The sequence below is a fragment of the Schistocerca nitens genome, chromosome 4, assembly GCF_023898315.1.
Source record: "Schistocerca nitens isolate TAMUIC-IGC-003100 chromosome 4, iqSchNite1.1, whole genome shotgun sequence".
Lineage (NCBI taxonomy): Eukaryota > Metazoa > Arthropoda > Insecta > Orthoptera > Acrididae > Schistocerca > Schistocerca nitens.
The window spans coordinates 664,538,145-664,562,280 of NC_064617.1; the positions used below are offsets into that span (position 1 = coordinate 664,538,145).

General features: G+C 42.1%; 1 protein-coding gene and 1 non-coding gene across 2 annotated transcripts in view; one reads left to right on the forward strand and one right to left on the reverse strand.

Moving 5' to 3' along the window:
• Positions 1–274: 274 nt before the first annotated feature.
• The window catches only part of LOC126251807 (dipeptidase 1-like), an 800,440-nt gene continuing 776,578 nt past the window's right edge, over positions 275–24,136 (forward strand). The window contains exon 1 of the mRNA XM_049952451.1: positions 275–401. The gene's annotated coding sequence lies outside the window, so the exon portion shown is untranslated. The remainder of the gene's footprint in view (positions 402–24,136) is intronic.
• On the reverse strand, positions 13,243–13,317 carry Trnat-ugu (transfer RNA threonine (anticodon UGU)). Its single transcript has one exon. It is a non-coding gene; the product is annotated as a tRNA-Thr (tRNA).

Sequence of the window (24,136 nt, forward strand, 5' to 3'; positions counted from 1 at the left end):
TTTGTTTGGACAAGCAAGCAGCTTGATGAAACTGGTGCCTGTAGGACGGTAAGGTGAGGCACCTCGAGATGCGAGACGCACCCGAGGTAGGACCAGTAATGCTTTTCACATATTTATAGGTCATTAAGGCGAGCGCGTACATGCAACGGAGGAGCGTCAGCGCACAAAGCAACTACTACTGTACGCCGGTCGGAGGACGGCTGACGCGCGTGCGCGTGGTGCGCCGCGAAGGGCGGCTACCCGGCGCTCAGTCGCTAGGCAGCGCCCGTGCAGAGCGGACGGACGCAGCGCAACGTCACAGACGCCAGCAGGCACCGCCGCGCCGCGGGCCACGGGGGAGACGCACGCCGGCGGCGACGACACCACGTGAAGGAGAGCGACGTCCCGCTGAGTGGCGCTCCGTGAGTACCTTGCGTCCGGCACCTGCTCCGTCGGAGCCCTTTAGGAACAAGTTATTACCTCTCAACTCTCCTGCAAAACACTGTCAAACGTTAGCTTTATATTCACCTCGTGACAGTTTAGGTAGAAAGCCTTTCCATCAATAGATGCATAACGATAGTGAACATACAATTTCCTATACATATGTTGATAAAACGTCATTATCTTTAGACTTATAAATCATTTTCAGTATCGAATACTTATGTTTCATAAATTGCCAAGCTATGCCAAGGTGCAGTAATGACGAATTAGTTGACGAAACACCAACCAATAGAATAATGACCAAAATGTAGAAGCCAAGATGAACTCGATGCATAATCCCTGGTAAATTGATATTATCCACCCTGTTCTACCTTGAATATTGTTAGGAGGCTTCGTGAAACTGAAATTTATGTCCTTGCAGCTATCGAAATGAATCCGCATGCCTCGTCAGATTAAAATGTAAATGAGATATTTGATTAGTCTCCATGCCAGCTCTAACCACTCCCAGAAAAACAAACAGATCTACGTAGATATTGAGTCCGTGAGGATTCTACTTGAAGTCCATGCCTCTACTCTGACGCCACTGATGACTGATATTTCATTTGTGTCACCTTCTGTATTTGCACGTACAAACGTATTCATTTATATCATTTGGTTTTCATTGCTATTTGACCATCATTTTAACTACTCATAAACAGTCATTTAAAATCCAAATAATCGAGGAGAAGCTCAATCTCTTACTTACGCTTTACAGACTTTCGTTTAGTACTAGACGTCAGAGATAGGAAAATATACAGCTAATCAAGTATACCTCTCGCCGGAGAATTTCGACGTTGAGAGCGGGATAAACCCTCTGATGGTACTTCATTGAAACTCCTTTAATAACACATATAACAGATAATAACACAGGCTCTTAGTCTTTGAAACATTCGGCTCTATATCTGAAAACACCATACTTAATGTTGAAAAAAGAAATGAAATAGGTATTTACCTAAGCCAGAATAAGGTTACGAAGTAAAAAGTCAGGCGTCTCCTGGTATGTCTTCAGTAAACTCATCTTACATTATACATAGACGACGATGTCGCTGCAAGTGTAATAATTTATCTACGGGATACTATGAAATGAACAATCGTTTTTAACGCTGTTGTAAATACTGTATGAAAACCGTAGTTACAAAATAAAACCTTATTCCTTCGGGCGTCACATTCCCCATTCGTACGATAATAACGTCCTACAGTACTGACAGGTTAAGCTTGCCAGTTGAGAGAAGACCGGTAAATGTGGCACCGAAATTCTGCCTACGTTGTACATAGCGTCGTTCTACTCATTCAGTTGTACCCAACCGACCTTTATTATCTATGATCAACGATAGCTGAGTAGCCAAACGCAACTATAACCTAACTACTGATTTTCTCTTATGATCTGCACGGAAAATGAAAACGAGGTTGTGAGGTTCAGGCGCTTATGCAGACATAAGCTGAGTAGTTATGTGCAACTTAGCTAAATGACGACTCGTTACTGAATCAAATATGGAAAAGACATGACTTTCTAATGGTATTCCTTGATTTTATTATGATTATTGCCCTAGGGAATACAATCTCGTTTGAGTTGTAACTATTTAATTGGCCTCGAATTCCTCCCAAGCCCTACTTTAACAAGAAATAGTACCTCAATAACTGTTATAATCTGCTATATACTCATATCTGTTAAAGGATTCGTTCCATTTTGGCCGCCGTATTCGTATCCAATAGTGCACTGTACTGTGCGATGAGTTTCGGACTCTAAAACGCCTCTGGATCTTCTTCTAAATAATGATAATACTGTACACTTTGCAGCTCCAGTTCATGAACTGTATCAGCAGGAATGTTGCACTCTTTATTTTGAGATGAAAAACCAAGGCACACGGATGTCAGACTCAGCCCTCTTGGACGATATGGACGCATTGCATGGCTTAGATAAGCGTGTACCACATTCTCTATCCAGATGCAAGGAGCGATATTGGCGCCCAAATACATCTGGTCCCAGTCGAAGCGATTACATTTCAAATACATGTGTTGTAAACAGCACATAATGTCATACCGAAATCATTTGCTGCTCGTAAGAACAGATTCGCAAGTACCTCGAAAATATTTGCGGACACATGTTACTGAAGAACTTCTTCTTATGTTATTGTGTGCTTCCAACTATGTCAGGTTTCGCTATTAACTTCTCTACCTTATTCCCACCCTCCCCTAGCCTCCACAATTTTTTTTTTTTTTTTTTTTTGGGGCGTGCGGCAGTCTCCTGACTGGTTTGATTGGACCTGTCAAGAACACCCTTCCTCCGCCAAACTCTTCATGTCAGAATAGCACTTGTACTCTAACTCATAATTTAACTGGATGTATTCGAATCTTTCTCTTCCTCTACAATTTTTTCCATGTATCCAACCCTCAAGTGACGTGGAGGTTGTTCTGTAATGTCTTAACATACATCCTAAAAGCCCGTCGCTCCTTCTTGTCAGTGTTGACCACATATTCTTTTCATCACCGATGCTGTGTCATCACCTATTCTGTGGAGAACCTCCTCATTCCTCATTATATGTCAATCTAATTTTCAACGTTATTCTGTAGCACCATAGGTCAAACGATTCGATTCCCTTCTAATGCGGTTTTCCTCTGTCCATGATTCACTACAGTAAAATATTGTTCTCCAAGCGGACAATCTCTGGAATTTCTTTCTCAAATAAAGGCGTATGTTTGATGCCAGTAAGCCTGGGTTGCCCAACAACGCTCTTTCTGCCTCTGCTATTCTGCCTTTCATGTCCTCGTTGCTTGGTGTTTTCAAGTTAGCAGTATTCCTTAATTGTGTCTATTTCATGACGATTAACTTTGATGTTAATTTACTCTCTATCCCCGTTTATGCTACTTCCCATTACTATGGTATTTTCTTGGTTCCATCTTAATTAATATTGTGTACTCATTACAATCTTCACTCCATTCAACAGGTCCTGTAATTGTTCTTCACTTTCACTGAGGATAGCAAGGTCATCAGCGAATCTTATCGTTGATATCCTCTTACCCTTCATTTTAATGCCATTCCTGAACCTTTCTTTTACTTCTAGCACTGCTTCTTCCCGTATAGATTGAACTGTTGAAGCGGTTGACTGCGTACCTGTGTTAAATTACGATCGAAATACTTCGGTTTTGGTCCCATCTTGTTTGTTGTAGGTATTCAATACTACCCGTCTTTTTCTATACCTTACCCCTATTTTTCTCAGAAATCTCGATCATCTTACAACACTTAGTGTAACGCTCTCTTTAGGTCGGCAAATCATATGCTCCTTCCGTTGGCAGGAGCAAATTTAGTTGTGCCTGTCCGGTGCCTATAGCTTCTCTAAAGCCAAACTGATCATAGATCCTCAATTTTCGCTTCCATTCTTCTGTATGTTATTATTGTTACCAGGTTGGATGCATGAGCTAAACACATGAATGTGCGATGTTTCCCTCACTTTTCCGCTCTTGAATCTTCGCGGTTGTGTGGACCACATTTTTTTCGAAAGCCTGAAGGCATGTATTCCCCTTATGCATGATTAAACAGTTGAAATCAATTACAGGGCCAGATGCCACAATTTGTCCCTACTTTGATCAACAATACTGTTTACTTTAGCTACAACCCCTACCCTAACGTATGTATTGGTACTTAATGTCGAAGAGCCACTGTCGGTAGTTTCATTCGACAGCAAATGTTGACTGACCATGAATCTACAATCCCCACCACAGTATTTTCAAATCGTAACTATGCATTGTGGTGCTGTGCTAAATGATCAGATGCATCGGTGTAACTACACACCTGATTGCGAATCATGTGTTCATTTTATGTATGGTATTCCGTAAAGTTTCTATTGGTATGAGACCTATTGTGCTATGCTCAGCACACCTGACTTGTAATCTAGAGGATGGCAGTTCATATCCCCACCTCTTTTATATTTTTCTTCGTCCTATAGCTTCATTTAAGGCTGGTGGTGGTATGGTTTCATTGAACTTCCTTTCATATCTTCTCTCAAGATGAGACTCTTAGATCTGACTTTGTCTGATACTTTTGGTGTGTAACAAGTAAGATCAGAACAACTATGGAACTCTGCTGTGCTGCCCAGCTGGCGCAGACGATTGCTCAATAAGCACCATTACTAGCTGAGATGATGCTTTTGAGCTGTCCACCCGATAACAGATGATTGTTTGTAAGAAAATAACTTTCAAACATAACGTATATTTAGATACATATAATTTTCATTCGAAAAGTTTTTCTACGATAGATGTTACATTTTCCAGTCATTAGTTAACTTCGCCTGACCACAATACAGCCTGACAGAACTTTTTGCCCAAGGAACTAAAAACGTCCACTGTCCACAAACTTGTCTAAATGTTAACTAGTACTATATTCATCAAATAATCTCTTCTTACTCGCCAAAATTCTTTTACATTTACTCCTGACGCATTCCGATACATAGCATATTCAGATCTTGATAGATACACAGTATCTAGTCAACACTGAATATCCTTACAAAATATCCTCCCGTAACCTCAGGGCCGATGTGCCGTATAGACTGGATGTGATTTTTAGGCTGTTTCCCACATCCGATTACGTGAATACTAGGCTGATACCCATGTTCAGCCCAGTTATACACTTTGCAAACACTTAGAAAACTTCTCGCACTTTCACACATGGATAACACTAGACGCAGACAGATGGTGTACACAGATGTTGTCCCGGGGGGAAGCAATGGCAACAGGAAAGGGAATCCAATCCCTCTCCTCCATTAAAGTTGCCAAATCTAGACTGATATGCAGACCCCATGAAGATACCGGACAAGACCAGAAGGAAGAATAAAAATAGTAATGGCGACTATAATAATTAAAGATTAATTCACGTCACAGTAGCGTCAAATAGATATCACGATGGTCATATCAATAAATTCTTTCTAATACCATTTGACTTCGATGTTTCAAAAAACGATTCTGACAGTAAATAAGGGATAGAGATAGCTTCAATAGAAGATTGTGAGAACATAAGCAGAGCAGCGAGTAACGTGATACTGCAGTGATGTTCCTGAATCTCCCGGTGTGATATTGTCATTACGGAGAGAGATCCAATTCGTTATAAGAAACAGTGTCACGTCTCTACTTGCCCAGCTTCAAAGCATTTACTACGTCTTCATGTACTGGGTATTTCCGTGAAGATGTTATTAACTTCCAGGGATGGTGGAAAAGGGTAAATATACCAATGTGAGATAAGCCTGCTCCGAAAATGACCGAGTCGACAGCTATAAGTAAAAATCGTTCTGGTTCTCTGATGGTGGAATACATGCTTGCTCTACGATTATATGGAAGACAACTTTCAGATATAACCGTATGGATCAACATAAGGAAAACCTGTCTAGTTAACAAGGGCACTAAAATGCGTACCTCAAGTGTTATAGGCACTGGTGCTATAGAAGACATGGGCTTCATAACAGCGAAGATGAACATGTGCTCTAAACTCTCAAGATATGCTTTTCAGAGCCCATTATAACTGTAAATTTTTTCTCGATTTGGTCCATACTACAATCTCTGAAAGTGGCCTACCCCACAGTCTTAGCAATGATAGGACCGATACATGTATTTCGCTGTCTGAGGTATGAGGACGATATTCGCTCGAAACTTCCGACTCGGTTGTTACAGGACTGGAGGTCCTTACCTCAAATTAACTCGTTTACCCTTCTCCGTCATCCATCGCAGAATCAACGTGCCTCTTCTGCAAACAACCAAATACAGTTTCGTAATGTACTGTTACGATTTCGACCTATTACAACTACATTCGGAAATATAGTTCTCCTATGTGTAAATCCGATTCTCCATTTTTCCGTCACCGTCTTTGCGTGTACCAAGTTCATAATACGTCTTTAAATCATCCTTCCCATATTTCTCTGCAGATTTCATATTGGTCCCTGAACATGTATCCGATGCTTTCACGATGGGTAAAACTAACAGTGGTTAATTTCTCAGCAATTATTTGCACTTACTACGTTAATTTAACTCGTCTAAGTGCCTTGGCAAAGGGTAACAGTAAAGAAGGAGACAGATGAAAGTTTTCTGAGGATTTCATTTCTGTACGTTTGTTGGTTGGTTCGGGAAGGGGGACCAAACAGCGAAGTGTTCGGTCTCAACATGTTAGGGAACGATGGGGAAAGAAGTCGACCACGCTCTTTCAAAGAAACAATCCCGGAATTTGTCTTAAGGGATTTAGGGATATCACGAGAAACGTAAATCAGGATGGCGTGACACGGGACTGAACCGTCGTCCTCACGAATGCGAGCCCAATGAGCTAACCACTACCCAGAACAACCACCTCTGGCCGTAATAACGGACTTGATACGCCTGGGCATTGAGTCAAACAGAGCTTGGATGGCATGTACATGTACAGCTGACCACGCAGCTTGAACACGATACCACAGTTCATCAAGAGTAGCGACTGGCTTTTTGTGACGAGCCAGTTGCTCGGCCACCATTGACCAGACGTTTTCAAATGGTGAGAAATCTGTAGAATGTGCTGGCCAGGGCAGCAGTCGAACATTTTCTGTATCCAGAAAGGCCCGTACAGGTCCTGCAACTTGCGGTCGTGCATTATCCTGCTGAAATGTAGGGTGTCGCAGGGATCGTATGAAGGGTAGAGCCACGGGTCGTAACACAACTGAAATGTAACGTCCACTGTTCAAAGTGCCATCAGTGCGAACAAGAGGTGACCGAGACGTGTAACCAGTGGCACCCCATACCATCACACCGGGTGATACGACAGTATGGCGATGACAAATATACGCTTCCAATGTTCGTTCACCGCGATGTCGCCAAACACGGATGCAACCAACATGATGTTGTAAACAGATTCATCCGAAAAAATTACGTTTTCCCATTCGTGCACACCGTCGCAGGCTCTCTGTGATGCATCGTCCAGGGTAACCGCAGCCATGGTCTCCGAGCTGACAGTCCATGCTGCTGCAAACGTCGTCGAACTGTTCGTGCAGACGGTTGTTGTCTTGCAAACGTCCCCATCTGTTGCCTCAGAGATCGAGACGTGGCCGCACGATCCGTTACAGCCATGCGGATAAGATGCCTGTCATCTAGACTGATAGTGATACGAGGCTGTTTGGATCCAGCGCGGCGTTCCGCATTACCCTCCTGCACCCACCGATTCCATATTCTACTAACAGTCATTGCATCTCGACCAACAACAGCAGCGATGTCGCGATACGATAAACCGCAATCGCGATAGGCTACAATCCGACATTTATAAGGGTCGAAAACGTGATGGTACGCATTTCTCCTCCTTACACGATGCATCACAACAACGTTTCACCAGGCGACGCCGGTCAACTGCTGTTTATGTATGAGAAATCACGTTGTAGGTGTCGCCACCGGCGCCATCCTTGTGTGAATGCTCTGAAAAGCTAATCATTTGCATATCACAGCATCTTCTTCCTGTCGGTTAAATTTCGCTTCTGTAGCACGTCATCTTCGTGGTGTAGCAATTTTAATGGCCAGTAGTGTGTTACAGTGTTCACATACCTCGGTCTGCTACCTACCACTGTCGAAAAACAAACATATACTGTTTAATGTAAAACCGCACCGCTTGGATAACACCTATCGGGAGCTACTACAGATTTCTGTGAATTTTCGATGACGTTTCAATAAGAAGGTATTTCGCCCTTCTTATTGTTTACGTGTCTTACTGTTTATTAATGTGCTTGACATGTTACTGTGGAATAACGACAGGTGTTTCTAAACCGAATCTCTATTTTGGTGGTCCTACAGATCTAATCTATTTAATACATGTGGTACAGGTTACCGGTTTTGACAACGAAAAGAAACTTAAGTACATCACCTCAGCATAAATCCAACACCCACTCTTACGATTGGTATGCTAGGAATTTGTCCTGTCACCGGTTTTTAGTGAGAGCGACGGTAAAAGATGATCTGTCAGTAAGACAGTTAAAATTAATACCAACTCTTGAACGTCAGTATATATGATCAACATGCATTCTATCTGCCAGTGTTCCGTTAGATTCCGCTTTAGCGTGAAAGAGAACGTATGAAAGGGGCTGCAGTGCCCTGTTAGAATATTAGGGCACGCTACTATTTCTATGAGACTTTAAACGAATTTCACACAAAATGGAAAGTACAGTATAACACGGGGAAATAATCATCAAAATTTGTGCCACAACGGCAAATAGTATTTATTTTCTTGAAGTGTAGAAATTTAGCTGCCTATATCGCCGCAGGGGTCTTTTTGTACTAGGAAGCAACAAGAAATGCAACATGTTCCCATTATTTATTGCTGTGTAACTTACTTTCATCGCTAAAGTAGTGATTCGTAAAGGAAATTTGCGCGTTTGCTCAACATATCTCAATATATCGTGATCAAAACAGCTTAGCGACACAGAAAGCCGCCTCGACGTGTCAAAGGAAAAACATTCCTCTGAACCTACTTAAAGCACCGGTTTGGCTTTTGATGGAAATAAAAAGACAATTGAGATACTAAAGTGCTTGTAGAACACTGATGTAGATTTGTGAGGACGGAGTTTTAAGTTTTATAAAAGACAGTTAAATCGATTTTACCGTTCCCCATAACATTCCACTTTAAAACTGAAATGCTTTCGTATGAATTCGCACCAATTCTGATAACATTTTCTCTATTCTGGTTTTGGCACTTCGTAAATTTTATAGTGAAGGGACTCAACAGCTTCTTGAATTGATAATCACTGTCCTCACTTATTGTATTTTTCATTAGGAAACCAAAAAAGTATTCAAACAACTTACAGGAAAGCAGCGAGATGACGTCTTTGACAGCCGACGACACACACACACACACACACACACACACACACACCGTAAAAAGCTAGCGCTACGACGCAGTAAAAAGTGAAGAGCGTCAGAATTTATCGACAGTGAATTTTCCCTGATTTCGTTGGTGACCTATTGCACAATAATGGCTGTAAACGTTTCAGTACTACCTTCTCTTTCGTCGCTTAAGCAATGGAGGTGACATGTCCAATGTAGCCAAAAAAAAAAAAACAGTTCTTTTCTTTTATTGGAAACGGTTAGCAAAAGAGTCACTTCTGCCAGTATCGGCAAAGTGTAAAATATAGTGGCAACACTCCTGCTCACTCTTGTTATACACTGCGGCCGCAGCGATCCAACTGGTCAATACGCTACACATTTCAATACAATATCGAGAGACTCGACTCTTATCGAGTCGAGTCTCTCGATATTGTATTGAAATATATTGAATTGTATAGAAATATAAGAGTCGAGGGACATGAAAGGGAAGCAGTGGTTGGGAAGGGAGTAAGACAGGGTTGTAGCCTCTCCCCGTTGTTATTGAATCTGTATATTGAGCAAGCAGTAAAGGAAACAAAAGAAAAATTCGGAGTAGGTATTAAAATCCATGGAGAAGAAATAAAAACTTTGAGGTTTGCCGATGACATTGTAATTATGTCAGAGACAGCAAAGGACTTGGAAGAGCAGTTGAACGGAATGAATGGTGTCTTGAAGGGAGGATATAAGATCAACATCAACAAAAGCAAAACGAGGTTAATGGAATGTAGTCGAATTAAGTCGGGTGATGTTGAGGGTATTATATTAGGAAATGAGACACTTAAAGTAGTAAAGGAGTTTTGCTATTTGGGGAGCAAAATAACTGATGATGGTCGAAGTAGAGAGGATATAAAATGTAGACTGGCAATGGCAAGGAAAGCGTTTCTGAAGAAGAGAAATTTGTTAACATCGAGTACAGATTTAAGTGTCAGGAAGTCATTTCTGAAAGTATTTGTATGGAGTGTAGTCATGTATGGAAGTGAAACCTGGACGGTAAATAGTTTGGACAAGAAGAGAATAGACGCTTTCGAAATGTGGTGCTACAGAAGAATACTGAAGATTAGATGGGTAGATCACATAACTAATGAGGAGGTACTGAATAGGATTGGGGAGAAGAGGAGTTTGTGGCACAACTTGACCAGAAGAAGGGATCGGTTGGTAGGACATGTTCTGAGGCATCAAGGGATCACCAATTTAGTATTGGAGGGCAGCGTGGAGGGTAAAAATCGTAGGGGGAGACCAAGAGATGAATACACTAAGCAGATTCAGAAGGATGTAGGTTGCAGTAGGTACTGGGAGATGAAGAAGCTTGCACAGGATAGAGTAGCATGGAGAGCTGCATCAAACCAGTCTCAGGACTGAAGACCACAACAACAACAACATCGAGAGACTGCAAATAATATCCTTCTTATTCACTTTTAGCGTAGTTTTTACACAATGGAACGTACGTAGTACAATAAAACAGAGAATAACTGAACAGTTACGCTACATTTGTCTTCCTTTTGTTTACAAATGAACATAGGAGATATGAAGCGCACATTAAAGGAAAATTTATTTACGATTCTCTTGTAACGTGCCGATATTCACTGAAGAATGTACTTTTCCGTTATGAACAAAAGATGGTTATTAAACAGCAGAAGACCTGACCTTTCGCAGAAAGACGTCGTGTGTCTACCTAGCAACATTAAGTTTTATTCGCTACCCTTCTCGCTAGATCACTGAATGTGGAACACAGTAAACTTGTATGGAATGCCATACCTATATTATCTAACATAGCAAATAAGCCACGATAACTGTAGCTGAAGATAAAACCACACAGGTGTGATGATAAGTCGAAAGCTGTACAATACCGTTGCACAATACAGGAGAAGCAAGTCTGCAAATGCTGATACCTCTGAGACAGAAACGCCTAGAATCTTCAACGCCGTTGTTTTGCGAAGAAAAAATAATTACATTTACAAAAAAGTTCGCGTATTGGAAAATCGAAAGTAATGTGAGAATATGCGAATCACTATACTCCACAAAAAATTGTTGTGCGTCTCATGCATCAAATACTGTGTTTATATTCTGTTGCTTTTAGCGGAGTACGCTGCAGTTCTGAAGTATTTCTTCATGAATAAGTTGCGCTGTTTATGTATATTTTATAGTTTTTCCTGTCTCTTCATACTTTACTGGCACTTAGAATGCAAAAATATAACAACTATTTCCTTAGTTGTAGAAGTATGCTAAAAACTAAAATTAATCATACAGCTGGATTTGTCACCGCTAGAGGCGCTAGTGTCCTTCTGACCAGACGATAAAAATTTTAACGGCACTGAATGTCGCGACTGTTTAACATAGATAGTGGTATCTTTTTGCCTTGGAACATCTAGACGGCTGATATCTACATAATCAACGTTTCTTCTCCAATTACAATGTGGTACAGAGGTTTTGGCATTCCTACATTCTAGTTTTTGGAGAGGTTCTTACATCAGTTAACAAGTGCTGTTTTTGAGATTCGGAGAAATTATGGGGAGTACGTGGGAACAGACAATGGGAGCACATAACTTACGATTTACGAAGAAGTTACGTATGTAGTGTAATCATTGAAATACCTTAGGTTACCTCTTCTTCACCGACAGCCACAGTCCATTCCTTTTCAGTCACATGCGGAAAGGAAGTATGTTCCTGGGAAGAAGCGACTTTCTTCGACCAACATCGCTGACAACCGTATCGAAATTTTACTAATAGTTGAATGAAACATTTAGATGAACGGTTGAACATTTGGATGAATTGACTATGAACAAACTATTTGTCTAATTTAAGAGCTGCCATGGATTTCATTAAAAGAATCGAATGTTAAAACGATAGTATCGTAATACGTGAATGGCGGCCCCTTGTGACAATTTGCAAAATCTTATATGGTGGCCCAGGATAGGCAAAAGCAAGCTCCGACTAGAGATGAAAAGAATGATCTCAGATTTCAGTATTTATCTAGAATGAGAATGTAGTCTGTCAGTCAGTCTATGGAAAAAGATACCGCAGTTACACGAAAAAACCGTAAAAAATTTGAAAAACCTAAATCAGAGTAGATTAGGGAACCATTCTCCATATGTTGATCGTTATTTTTTTCTACTTTCCGGCTCACTAGCAATAATTGTAATGCCTATAACATAACTGTTTGTATAAGAAGGACTTTTTGAGACTTACGACTCACCCCAGTAAGCAGTTTCTGTCATAAAATATTCATGTGGATCCGAAGTATTCAGTCAGCTAATGTAGTCTTCCCAGAGAAATGTCTTACTCTTATGTTAAATAATCTGTAATTTGTTCCGAAAAGCGTTGAGTTCCTGTGTAACACAATTGAAATCTGAATTAAAGAGTGCTGTACACTACCTAGAACATTATTTAAGGCTGCCCTCGAAGTATAAACTTGTTTGAAATGATAATTAAATGGACACCCTAGCTGCAAACAGGCGTTCATGTACTTCATTGAGAACATGTTGAAAATGTGTGCCCCGACCGGGACTCGAACCCGGGATCTCCTGTTTACATGGCAGACGCTCTATCCATGTGAGCCACCGCGGACACAGAGGATAGTGCGTCTGCAGGGACTTATCCCTTGCACGCTCCCCGTGAGATCCACATTCCCAACATGTCCACACCACTACATTGGTAGTGCGCCTAATAGATGTTTGCCCATCATACTAATTACCCGTTGTGGATTAATCTACCAAGTCCCGTACGAGTTCGGGCATAGCGTGTGCGTTCGCACAAGAAGGTCAATGGCCGGGAAGCCATATATTTTTAACAATATATGACGGTAGTATCTGTTCCCGAAAGAACAGATACCGTGGATGACCATGCAGCTTTGCTAGAAATGAAATGATAATTAAGTGGACACCCTAGCTGCAAAGAGGCGTCCTTGTACTTCAATGGGGACATGTTGAAAATGTGTGCCCCGACCGGGACTCGAACCCGGGGTCTCCTGCTTACATGGCAGACGCTCTATCCATCTGAGCCACCGCGGGCACAGAGGATAGTGCGTCTGCAGGGACTTATCCCTTGCACGCTCCCAGTGAGATCCACATTCCCAACATGTCCACACCACTACATTGGTAGTGCGCCTAATAGATGTTTGCCCATCATACTCACTACCCGTGGCGGAATAATCTACCAAGTCCCATACGAGATCGGGCATAGCGTGTGCATTCACAGAAGAAAGTCAATGGTCGGAAAGCCACATATTTTTAACTATATATGACGGTAGTATCTGTTCCCGAAAGAACAGATACCGTGGATGAGAAATCAGCTTTGCTAGAAATGAAATGATAATTAAATGGACACCCTAGCTGCAAACAAGCGTTCATGTACTTCATTGGGGACATGTTGATAGTGTGTGGCCCGACCGGGACTCGAACCCGGGATCTCCTGCTTACATGGCAGACGCTCTATCCATCTGAGCCACCACGGGCACAGAGGATAGTGCGTCTGCACGGACTTATCCCTTGAACGCTCCCCGTGAGATCCACATTCCCAACATGTCCACACCACTAAATCGGTAGTGCGCCTAATAGATGTTTGCAAAAAAATGGTTCAAATGGCTCTGAGCACTATGGGACTCAACTGCTGAGGTCATTAGTCCCCTAGAACTCAGAACTAGTTAAACCGAACTAACATAAGGACATCACAAACACCCATGCCGAGGCAGGATTCGAACCTGCGACCGTAGCGGTCTTGCGGTTCCAGACTGCAGCGCCTTTAACCGCACGGCCACTTCGGCCGGCTAGATGTTTGCCCATCCTACTCATTACCCGTGGCAGATTAATCTACCAAGTTCCGTACGAGTTCGGGCATAGCGTGTGCGTTCGCACAAGAAGGTCAATGGCCGGGAAGCCATATATTTTTAACTATATATGACGGTAGTATCTGTTCCCGAAAGAACAGATACCGTGGATGACCATGCAGCTTTGCTAGAAATGAAATGATAATTAAATGGACACCCTAGCTGCCAACAGGCGTTCATGTACTTCATTGGGGACATGTCGAAAAGGTGTGCCCCGACCGGGACCCGAACCCGGGATCTCCTGCTTACATGGCAGACGCTCTATCCATCTGAACCACCGCGGACACAGAGGATAGTGCGTCTGCAGGGACTTATCCCTTTGTCTTGTATTCAATGAAAATGTCCTTTTTTGTTTGTTTGAAGGAGCCTTCCTTAATACGGGTAGTGAGTAGCCTCCAATGACGAAGTGTAAGAATCTCCAGCTTCATACACAGAGGACTACATCAGACGCGAGAGTTAACCCGCTCCGTTACCAGGATTAATAGGCTCCACGTCAAAAGTATTCTTAAAGCCTGAGTAGCTCAGAAGCCAATAAACAATGAAAGTATACGAAGTGAACAAATTTCAGACACTGATAGTGACGATTTTCTAATCGTAAAATTAGCTCGATTCTGCTTTAACACAAGAGCTTTAATATGGATCTACAAAAAGTTTCATATCTATCCTTAGTACAAGAAATCTGACACCTTCCTTGTTACTATTTTTGATCCGCACGTATCATCTACGACTGTCTACGACTGTCTACGGCTACACAGGGCATATTAATCTTTTATTTGCTATACGGTTGCTACTTGTGAGAATCAGTCAGCCGACGACCAGCTGGTGTTAGTAAACATAGCGTCACAAGAGTGGCAGTTATGACGTTTTGGTTCATAACTGAGGCAATACTTATGAACAATCTAAACAGCACCACTGTGTTTGTCGACCTAGATAAAGCGGTGCACGTCGTAAAATGGTGTAACACGTTTGAGATTCCCAGAAAGAACGGCGTAAACTAGAGGGTATGCCATGTAATATATAAAATGTGAAAGTATTAACAAGAAGCAAGGGGGAACAATGAGAATGGAATACCAAGAGGCTAGGGCTCGGACTGGAAAGGGCATGAGGTGACTTGAATATGTCACCTGTTTTACTTTAACTTTAAATCCAGCAAACAATTATGGGAAAAAATTAACTTTCATAAGTAGAATTTAAATTTGAGGTGATGTAATACCAATGATAACAAGCGGCAAGTTCGTTATCATGAGTTAAACTGAAGAAGCATAATGAAAAGTCTGATGAGTAGAGAGTGTGAACTGAAACTAAAGCAAAGAAAGAAGAAAATTATGAGGGATAACAGAATGGAGATTAGTGACAAATTAAATCAAAATTTGGGGTCACATTGTAGATGAAGTGATGGAATTTTTCACATTAAAAGCATCTGCCGGTCGAAGAAAGGCAGACATAAAAAGCAGCAGTCTGTCACAAGTAATGTACGTAACGTAGATTTGAGTACCAGTTTTCTGAGAATGCACGTTTGGAGCACTGCATTATATGCAAGTGGATCACTGACTTCGTCGACTTCGATTTGCAATACTATTCTGGAACATTCACTGTGTTCGGAAACTTTGAAATGCCTCGGAGAAACTACTGACACAAAACTATAACGGATTCAGAAAATATCTTTCTCTCCGAACATCTCGCAGTTTTTTTCTCAGGAAGCAATGAGTCCTATAGAGAAGGTTCATTCCATAGTTTTAGAAATCTGAAAGGTTTGTATCACCATCCCTCACAAATGACTTTTAAACGAAAAGTGCGCTTATGGAGTGTCGCCTCTGTTGAGCTACTGGCTTCATGACTTCCCGTCAGAAAGGTCCCAGTTGTCTGCAGCCAGTTATCGTCTATTAAAGGTCAAAATGAATTGTAAAACGATATAGACAAGATATCTGCATGGTGCGGAAAGTGTAAATTTACCCTAAACTGACATCCTACACAGGAATAAAAAAATTGTTACATAATAAAACACACCAATGTAAAGATTGTCGATTCATCTACATACCTATCGATTATTATTAAGAACCGTTTAAAATGGAATCTTTACTTAGAAATGGCTATAGGGACGGCGAATCAAAGACAGCGTTTTGTTGACACGACACCTAGATGATGGTACATATTCAAAAGAGAGATTGCCTACACTAAGCTTGTCCATCCTTGATTGTTTTTGGGTGGTATTGGATCCGTAGCAGATAGTTTTGACGGAGGACATCAAAAAAGAACAAAGAAGGTCGGCTCTTTTTCTATTATCGCGAAATAGAGGAGTGAGTTTAGCGTATATGATAAGCTACTTGTTGTGGCAATCATTAAAACAAAGATCTTTTCATTGCTACAGAACCTTTTCATGGAATGTGACTCACAAACTCTCTCCCCCTTGTACTTAGACAGAAATGACGCTCGTAATAAAATAAGAGACATTAGAGAGCGCATGGAATGATTTAGCTGGTCATTTTTACCACATGCTAATCCAGAGTGGAACAGTGGAGAATGAGGTTGAAAGTGATAGCTCGAAATCAAATAATACACTGTGAACTGCAGAATAATAATGCAGATGTGAATGTCGATGGACTATGAGAAAGCCGAAAAAGAAGACAATCCAACCTTTTGTGTTTTGATGCTATACATAAATGCTGAATATTTAAGACAAAAATGAGGAGCTGTTCCGAAAAATTATCGGCGTAAAGCAATATGACGTAAACACTGACTAGAAGAATTGACAGCATAATTGTAGACATGAGGAGATGGCTTACATGGTTGCAGAGGGAACCATAGAAGGTAAAAGGCGTAGCGGAGAATCAAATAATGGAGAATACTGCGTGTTAATGCTACCCTGAGTTGAAGAGGTTACCACAGTATACTAACTTGTGGCAGTATGCATCAAACCAACCAGAAGAAGTGCAGAGGTCTTAATCGTCAGTGGTCCACCCCCGGTAGCTGAATGGTCAGCGTGACCGATTGTCAGTCCTCTGGGCGCGGGGTTCGATTCGCGGTTGGGGCGGGGAATTTTCTTCACCCAGGGACAGGGTGCTGTGATGTCCTCATCATCATCATATCATCCTCATCGACTGCAGGTCACGCGAAGTGGCGTCAAATTGAAACACCGACACCCGGCGAATGGTCTACCCGACGGGGGCCCTAGCCATACGATCAAATAATGAAGTCGTCAGTGAAGAACTATATTTGCCTTCCTAAGCTGAGGTGACGAAAGTCGTTGGATTGATATATGCACATAAACGGATGACGGTAGTATCGAGTACACAGGATATAAAAGGGCAGTGCACTGGTGGAGACACCATTTCTACTCAGGTGATTCGTTGAAAAGGTTTCCGACGTGACTGTGGCCGCACGACGGGAATTAACAGACTTTGTACGCAGAATCGTGGTTGGACCTAGATGCATAGGATATTCCATTTCGGAAATCTTTAGGTAATTCATTAGTCCAAGATCCACAGTCTCAACAGCGTGCCGAGAGTAAAATCTGCCGAGAATGCAAAGTTTTATGCATTATCTCTCATCACGGATAACGCAGTGGCCGACGTCATGGTCTGTTCATCTTCAGGCGTTTATGCATACAAACATACATACATACATAGAGAAATGTTACGTAAAAATAAACAGTCTTAAACTAGATTAATCTGGAACACTTTGTCCATTGTTTTTACTGTAGCTGCTGGTGTGGCATTTGGGCAGAGGGAGGGGGCAGCGTGTGGCTCCTTCCCCCCAAATGCCCCACCAGCAGCTACAGTAAAAAACAATGGACAAAGTGTTCTAGATTATTCTAGTTTAAAAATGTTTATTTTTACGTAACATTTCTCTATGTATGTATATGTGTATAAACGCCTGAAGATGAACAGAACATGTTCGAAACGCGTTGCATTATGTTAGATTAAGCATTAAATGAAAAGTGACTAGTAGCAGAAACTTGAAATAAATAATTATCCCACAAGTCACGGTTCACAAACATAGCCATTATGGCTGAAAATAAATATGGGGTGTACTATGAACGTATCCGTTAGGAAAGTGCGTCGAAGTGTGGCGTTAGTGGGCTATGGCAGCAGACTACCGTCCCGAGTTCCTTTGCTATCAGCACACGACATCGCCTGCAGCGCCTCTCCTGGTCTCCGACCGTACCTATTGGACCCTAGACGACTGGAAAACTGTGGCCTGGTCACGCGAGTCACGATTCCAGTGTCTAAGAGATGATATTAGGATTCCAGTGCGACGCAGACCCCACGATGCCATAGACACAAGTTGTCAACAAGGCACTGTGCAAGTTGATCGTGCGTTCATAGTGGTGTGGAGTGTGTTTACATGGAGTGCATAGGGTCGTCTTGTCCAACTGAACCGGTCATTGGGTGAAAAATATTATTTTCAGATACCTGTAGGTCATTTGCAACCAGGACTTCGTATTCCCTAGAAAACGATGGAATTTTGTGGATGATAGTGTGGCATGTCACCGGACCAAAAGTGGTACGAGATTGGTTAGAAGAACATTCTGGGCAATTAGAGCGAATGCCTTGGCCATCCGCACCACCCGACAAGTATCCCATTGAACATTTACGATACATAATCTAGAGATACGTCCGTGCTCAAAATCCTGCACCGGTGTAACTTTCGCATTTATGGACAACTATACTTTGTAGAGGGGGCAGGGCTCAATATTTCTGCAGGGGGCTTCCAATAACTTTTTGAGTTCACGCCGCGTCGAGTTGCTGCACTGAGAGCCGGTCGTTGTGGCCGAGCGGCTCTAAGCGCTTCAGACCGGAACCGCGCTGCTGCTACGGTCACAGGTTCCAATCCTGCCTCGGGAATGGATGTGTGTGCTGTCCGTAGGTTAGTAAGGTTTAAGTAGTTCTAAGTCTATGGGACTGATGACCTCAGCTGTTGAGTCCCATAGTGCTCAGAGCCATTTTTTTGCTGCACTGAGCTGGGAAAGAAAGTCGTATTTCGGCACGCCTCACGGCCGATCCATATTCCCATCGAACCACGTATCCTCAGTCTACATCTATATCTACATCCATACTGCGCAAGCAACCTGATGGTGTGTGACAGAGGGTACCTTGAGTACCTCTATCGGTTCTCCCTTCTATTCCAGTCTCGTATTGTTCGTGGAAAGAACGATTGTCTGTATGCCTCTGTTTGGGCTCTCATCTCTCTTTTTATCATCATGGTCTCTTCGCGAGAAATACGTAGGAGGGAGCAATATACTGCTTTACTCTTCGGTGAAGGTATGTTCTCGAAACTTCAACAAAAGCCCGTACCGAGCTACAGACCGTCTCTCCTGCAGAGCCTTCCACTGGAGTTTATCTATCTTCTCCGTAACGCTTTCGCGATTACTAAATGATCCTGTAACGAAGCGCGCTGCTCTCCGTTGGATCTTCTCTATCTCTTCTATCAACCCTATATGGTAAGGATCCCACACTGCTGAGCAGTATTCAAGTAGTGGGCGAACAAGCGTACTATAGCCTACTTCCTTTGTTTTCGGATAGAATTTCCTTAGGATTCTTCCAATGAATTTCAGTCTGGTATCTGCTTTACCGACGATCAACTTTATATGATCATTCCCTTTTAAATCACTCCTAATACCTACTCCCAGACAATTTATGGAATTAACTGCTTCCAGTTGCTGAGCTGCTATATTGTAGCTAAATGATAAGGGATCTTTCTTTCTATGTACTCGCAGCACATTACACTTGTCTACATTGAGATTCAATTGCCATTCCCTGCACTATGCGCCAATTCGCTGCAGACCCTCCCGCATTTCAGTACAATTTTCCATTGTTACAACCTCTCGATATACCATAGCATCATCCACAAAAAGCCTCAGTGAATTTCCGATGTCATCCACAAGGTCATTTATGTATATTGTGAATAGCAACGGTCCTACGACACTCCCCTGCGGCACACCTGAAATCACTCTTACTTCGGAAGACTTCTCTCCATTGTGAATGATATGCTGCGTTCTGTTATCTAGGAACTCTTCAATCCAATCACACTATTGGTCTGATAGTCTATATACTCTTACTTTGTTCATTAAACGACTGTGGAGAACTGTATCGAACGCCTTGTGGAAGTCAAGAAACATGGCATCTACCTGTGAACCCGTGTCTATGGCCCTCTGAGTCTCGTGGACGAATAGCGCGAGCTGGGTTTCACACGATCGTCTTTTTCGAAACCCATGCTGATTCCTACAGAGTAGATTTCTAGTCTCCAGAAAAGTCATTATACTCGAACATAATACGTGTCCCAAAATTCTACAACTGATCGACGTTAGAGATATTGGTTTATAGTTCGGCACATCTGTTCGACGTCCCATATTCGTTCCCTCAGACTCATTGATACGCATTTGTGCAGCTGTGTTGAAGAAGATGCATCCACTGTCCAGCTAGTTTCAGATTATATGAATGAGTGGAGTCTATTTATTCTGACGTTGCCGAAATAACAGACACCACGCATTCGTATAAAACCTGCTCATTAGTGCAGTTCTGTGAAGAGCTACAGACGCACACATTACACAGTGTACAGTAGGGGCCAATCACGCTGAGGTCGGAAATGTTGTTGCCACGGCCGTGTACAATGAACGGGGTAAGGTTCGGCGGCCGCTAATGCACTTTGCATGTTATCTGCGGCTGCTGCTGCTAGCATCAGCCGCCGTCGTCACGCGGCGCGCAGAGGCACGGATTCAGCGCAAAACATTCTGCAAGTCTGCAAAACAGGGGCACCGAGCCGTGTTACATTTTCACAGCTGAGCGTGCCAACATCACAATGACTGCTTTGTGGGAAAGAGACTACGAGAAGCTCTATGATTTTTAAAAAAATGTATTTCCCTTCTGTCTGTTTGTTTCCTATTCCGTACAGAAAAGATCGTAATTTTTGACAGTCGCAGACCTTCAGGAGAAATGTCCATTATGTCAGAATGTTCCAGGAGGAATGGTCAAGGTTAAGCACAAGACAGTAACGATCTTTCGAAGGAAAAATGTCTGGTAAACATGGGTTCTACAATGCATACCTTAAGAAATATGAGCAATTCTTCATCTCGGATTCTGTAAAACCAATCATTTCTGCTGTCAGCTCGGTAATTTCCATATTTTGAAAGATGGTATGGACCAAAAGAAGAAACCTAAAGTGTTGTGCACATATGGCGACCTTCGCTACTATGAAACACATCTCTTCTACTGAACAAGTGCTCATAGCTCTTAAGGTATGAATTTATGTCCCAAGTTCATTAAATATTTTTGCTTCGAAAGATCGTTCCTCCAATATCCTCGATTTACGTTGTTATCTGATATTGTCAAATTACTAGTTTCAGCACACTGATGAGCCATCTTCAAATTAACAAAAGTTATTACTTAATATCTTGTGTACCAGCCATCAGGCATTACGCGTCATCATAATCTGTTAAGCTGAATTGCTCTTGTTATAAACACACCAAAGTAGTTCATCATGGTTCAATAATGTACAACGTTACCCATATATGTCTCCAGTGCACATATTGCCACCATTTTATTTAAATGCAAGGTGACCGACAGTGGTAAATATTACATAATATTGTCCACACGTGGACTCGCAGCGCTACAGGCTCCAGGAAGTAGCTGTATTACGGCTGTCAGACAAATGGCTAACATTGTACATTATGTAACAATGACGACGTACTTTAGTGTATACCTGACAACAAGAAGGACTCATATCAACAGATTATAATAATGTCTAACGCATGGTGGCTGATATACCCAGATGTATTTAATAATTTTCAATGCTCTGAAGATGGCTCATCAATTATATGAAACTATTGATCAATAAAGGAGTTATAGCGATATAGACCTGGTATTTTTATCAGTACATATCTCTTAATACTGACCATTCCACCTGGGACACCTCATATATTCAGACTTTTAATAAAATGTTTCACGTATTGCTAAAGTAGGTTTCACTGGACAAAACTAGGAGAAAAATATCTAGAAGAGTATGTCCAAAAACCTGCTGAGGTAAGGGGCCATCTTCCTTCCTCTCTTAGGAATTATTCTAGTTCCTGTCTAAATATATAACACTTTTTTAAACATTGTCTATATATTTATAGTAATCATTGTAGTGTTGTAGAGTCTTGTACCGCAAGGAAGCAAGGGAGAGGATGTTGTTATCTGTGGCCAGTATACTCTGCCTACAACACAGGTAAATATGTGGATTAATACAGTTCTTCATTTACGTGAACCGGAAACTTTACTAAACTTGAATAGAGCTCGTAAGTTGTGGGACAAGGTCTTCAATAACAGTCCTCTAACAGACTGTTGTAAAGTACAATTCTGGTTGAGGTAATCGAATTCCACTATAGTCACTAATCTGGTCGCTAGGTACCATCGTAGCCTGTGACGAACTAAACCCGCTCTGCGAGTGAACTGACAGACGCCAAACTGGAGACAGGACTGGACGACTGAGTGAGTGAGGCCCTCTGGTCAGCGACGACCAGACACATGATGTCGATAGGGCGTTGGCAGTGTTTTGCTTGAGAGTGTGTCTCTGGCCTCTCTCGTGTCAAGTGCAGTTAGTTCAGCACCTACTAATCGATCTTCGCCCTTCATCTTTGCCGACCTGTGTGCTGACGAAAGATTACGTCAACCCATTTCTGTACTACTTCCTAATATCCTCATAGAAGTATTTTAATCAGCCAGTTTTATACGTCTGCTATTGAGAAAGAAGCAGTGTGAGAATAAGACGCACATATCTCCCATTGGCGAGGAATGAAAATGGCGTGAAAAAGTTTTGTAATTCCGGAAAGTCTGATATGAGTAGAGACAAAATTTTCCATTTGCATAACCCATTATTTCTATTATTTTCAATATTATTTGTTTGAAAACACTGTGTGGGCAATATACAATCATCACCTTGGGGGTTGTGGTGACTCTGAGAAGCTATGAGATGTAATAGAACTTGATATTCATCGATCTTACAAACGAATCCACATTTTTCTGGGTCTATAGGCTAACTGGTGTAGGTCTAGATGATGTTTCATCCATATTGGCGAGGAGCACGGAATGGTGTGCGGTAAATGTAAGCCTGACTCCGTAATGCCTGACGTAGGTTCTCCTATAGCTGGCACGTCTATCACATTGTCTGTTGCAAACATTTCTATGAAAGTAAGTCACCCTTTCCAGTCTACAGCTGCGGACATGGTGAATGGAGGTGACGCAACAGTAAAACTCATAAACATCTGGAGAACGTTGAAGCAAATTTTGTAAGTACATAACTCATTATACGTATAAAATTATGGTGGGGATGAGTACGGAACTCATGCAAAAAATATTCGAAAACAACCTGTTGGTATGTCTTTCTTGTATTTAGATTTAGTTGATTTCGGTATACTGAAGCGCCAAAGTAACATGCGTATTCAAATACAGACATATGTAAACAGGCAGAATACGGTGCTGCAATCGCCAACAGCTATATAAGACAACAAGTGTCTGGCGTAGTTGTTAGATCGTTTACTGCTGCTGCCATGGCAGGTTATCAAGATTTAAGTGAGTTTGAACGTGATGTTATAGTCGGCACACGAGCGGTGGGACACAGAATCTCTGAGGCACCGAATAAGTGGTGATTTTCCCGTACGACCATTTCACGAGTGTCCCGTGGATATGAGGAATGCAGTAGAACAGCAGATCTCTCACATCGCTGCAGCCTGAAAAAGATCCTGCAAGAACAGGAATAACAAGACTGACGAGAATCGTTGAACGTGACAGAAGTGCAGCCCCTCCGCAATTTGCTGCATATTTCAATGCTGGGCCATCAACAAGTGTCAGTGTGTGAACCATTTAACGAAACATCATCGATAAGTGTTTTAGGAGCCTTAGGCCGACTCGTGTACCCTTGATGACTGCACTATACAAAGCTTTGCCCCTGTCCTGGGCCCGTCAACACCAACATTCGACTGTTGAAGACTGGAAGTATCTTCCCTGGTCGGAGGAGTCTCGTTTCAAATTG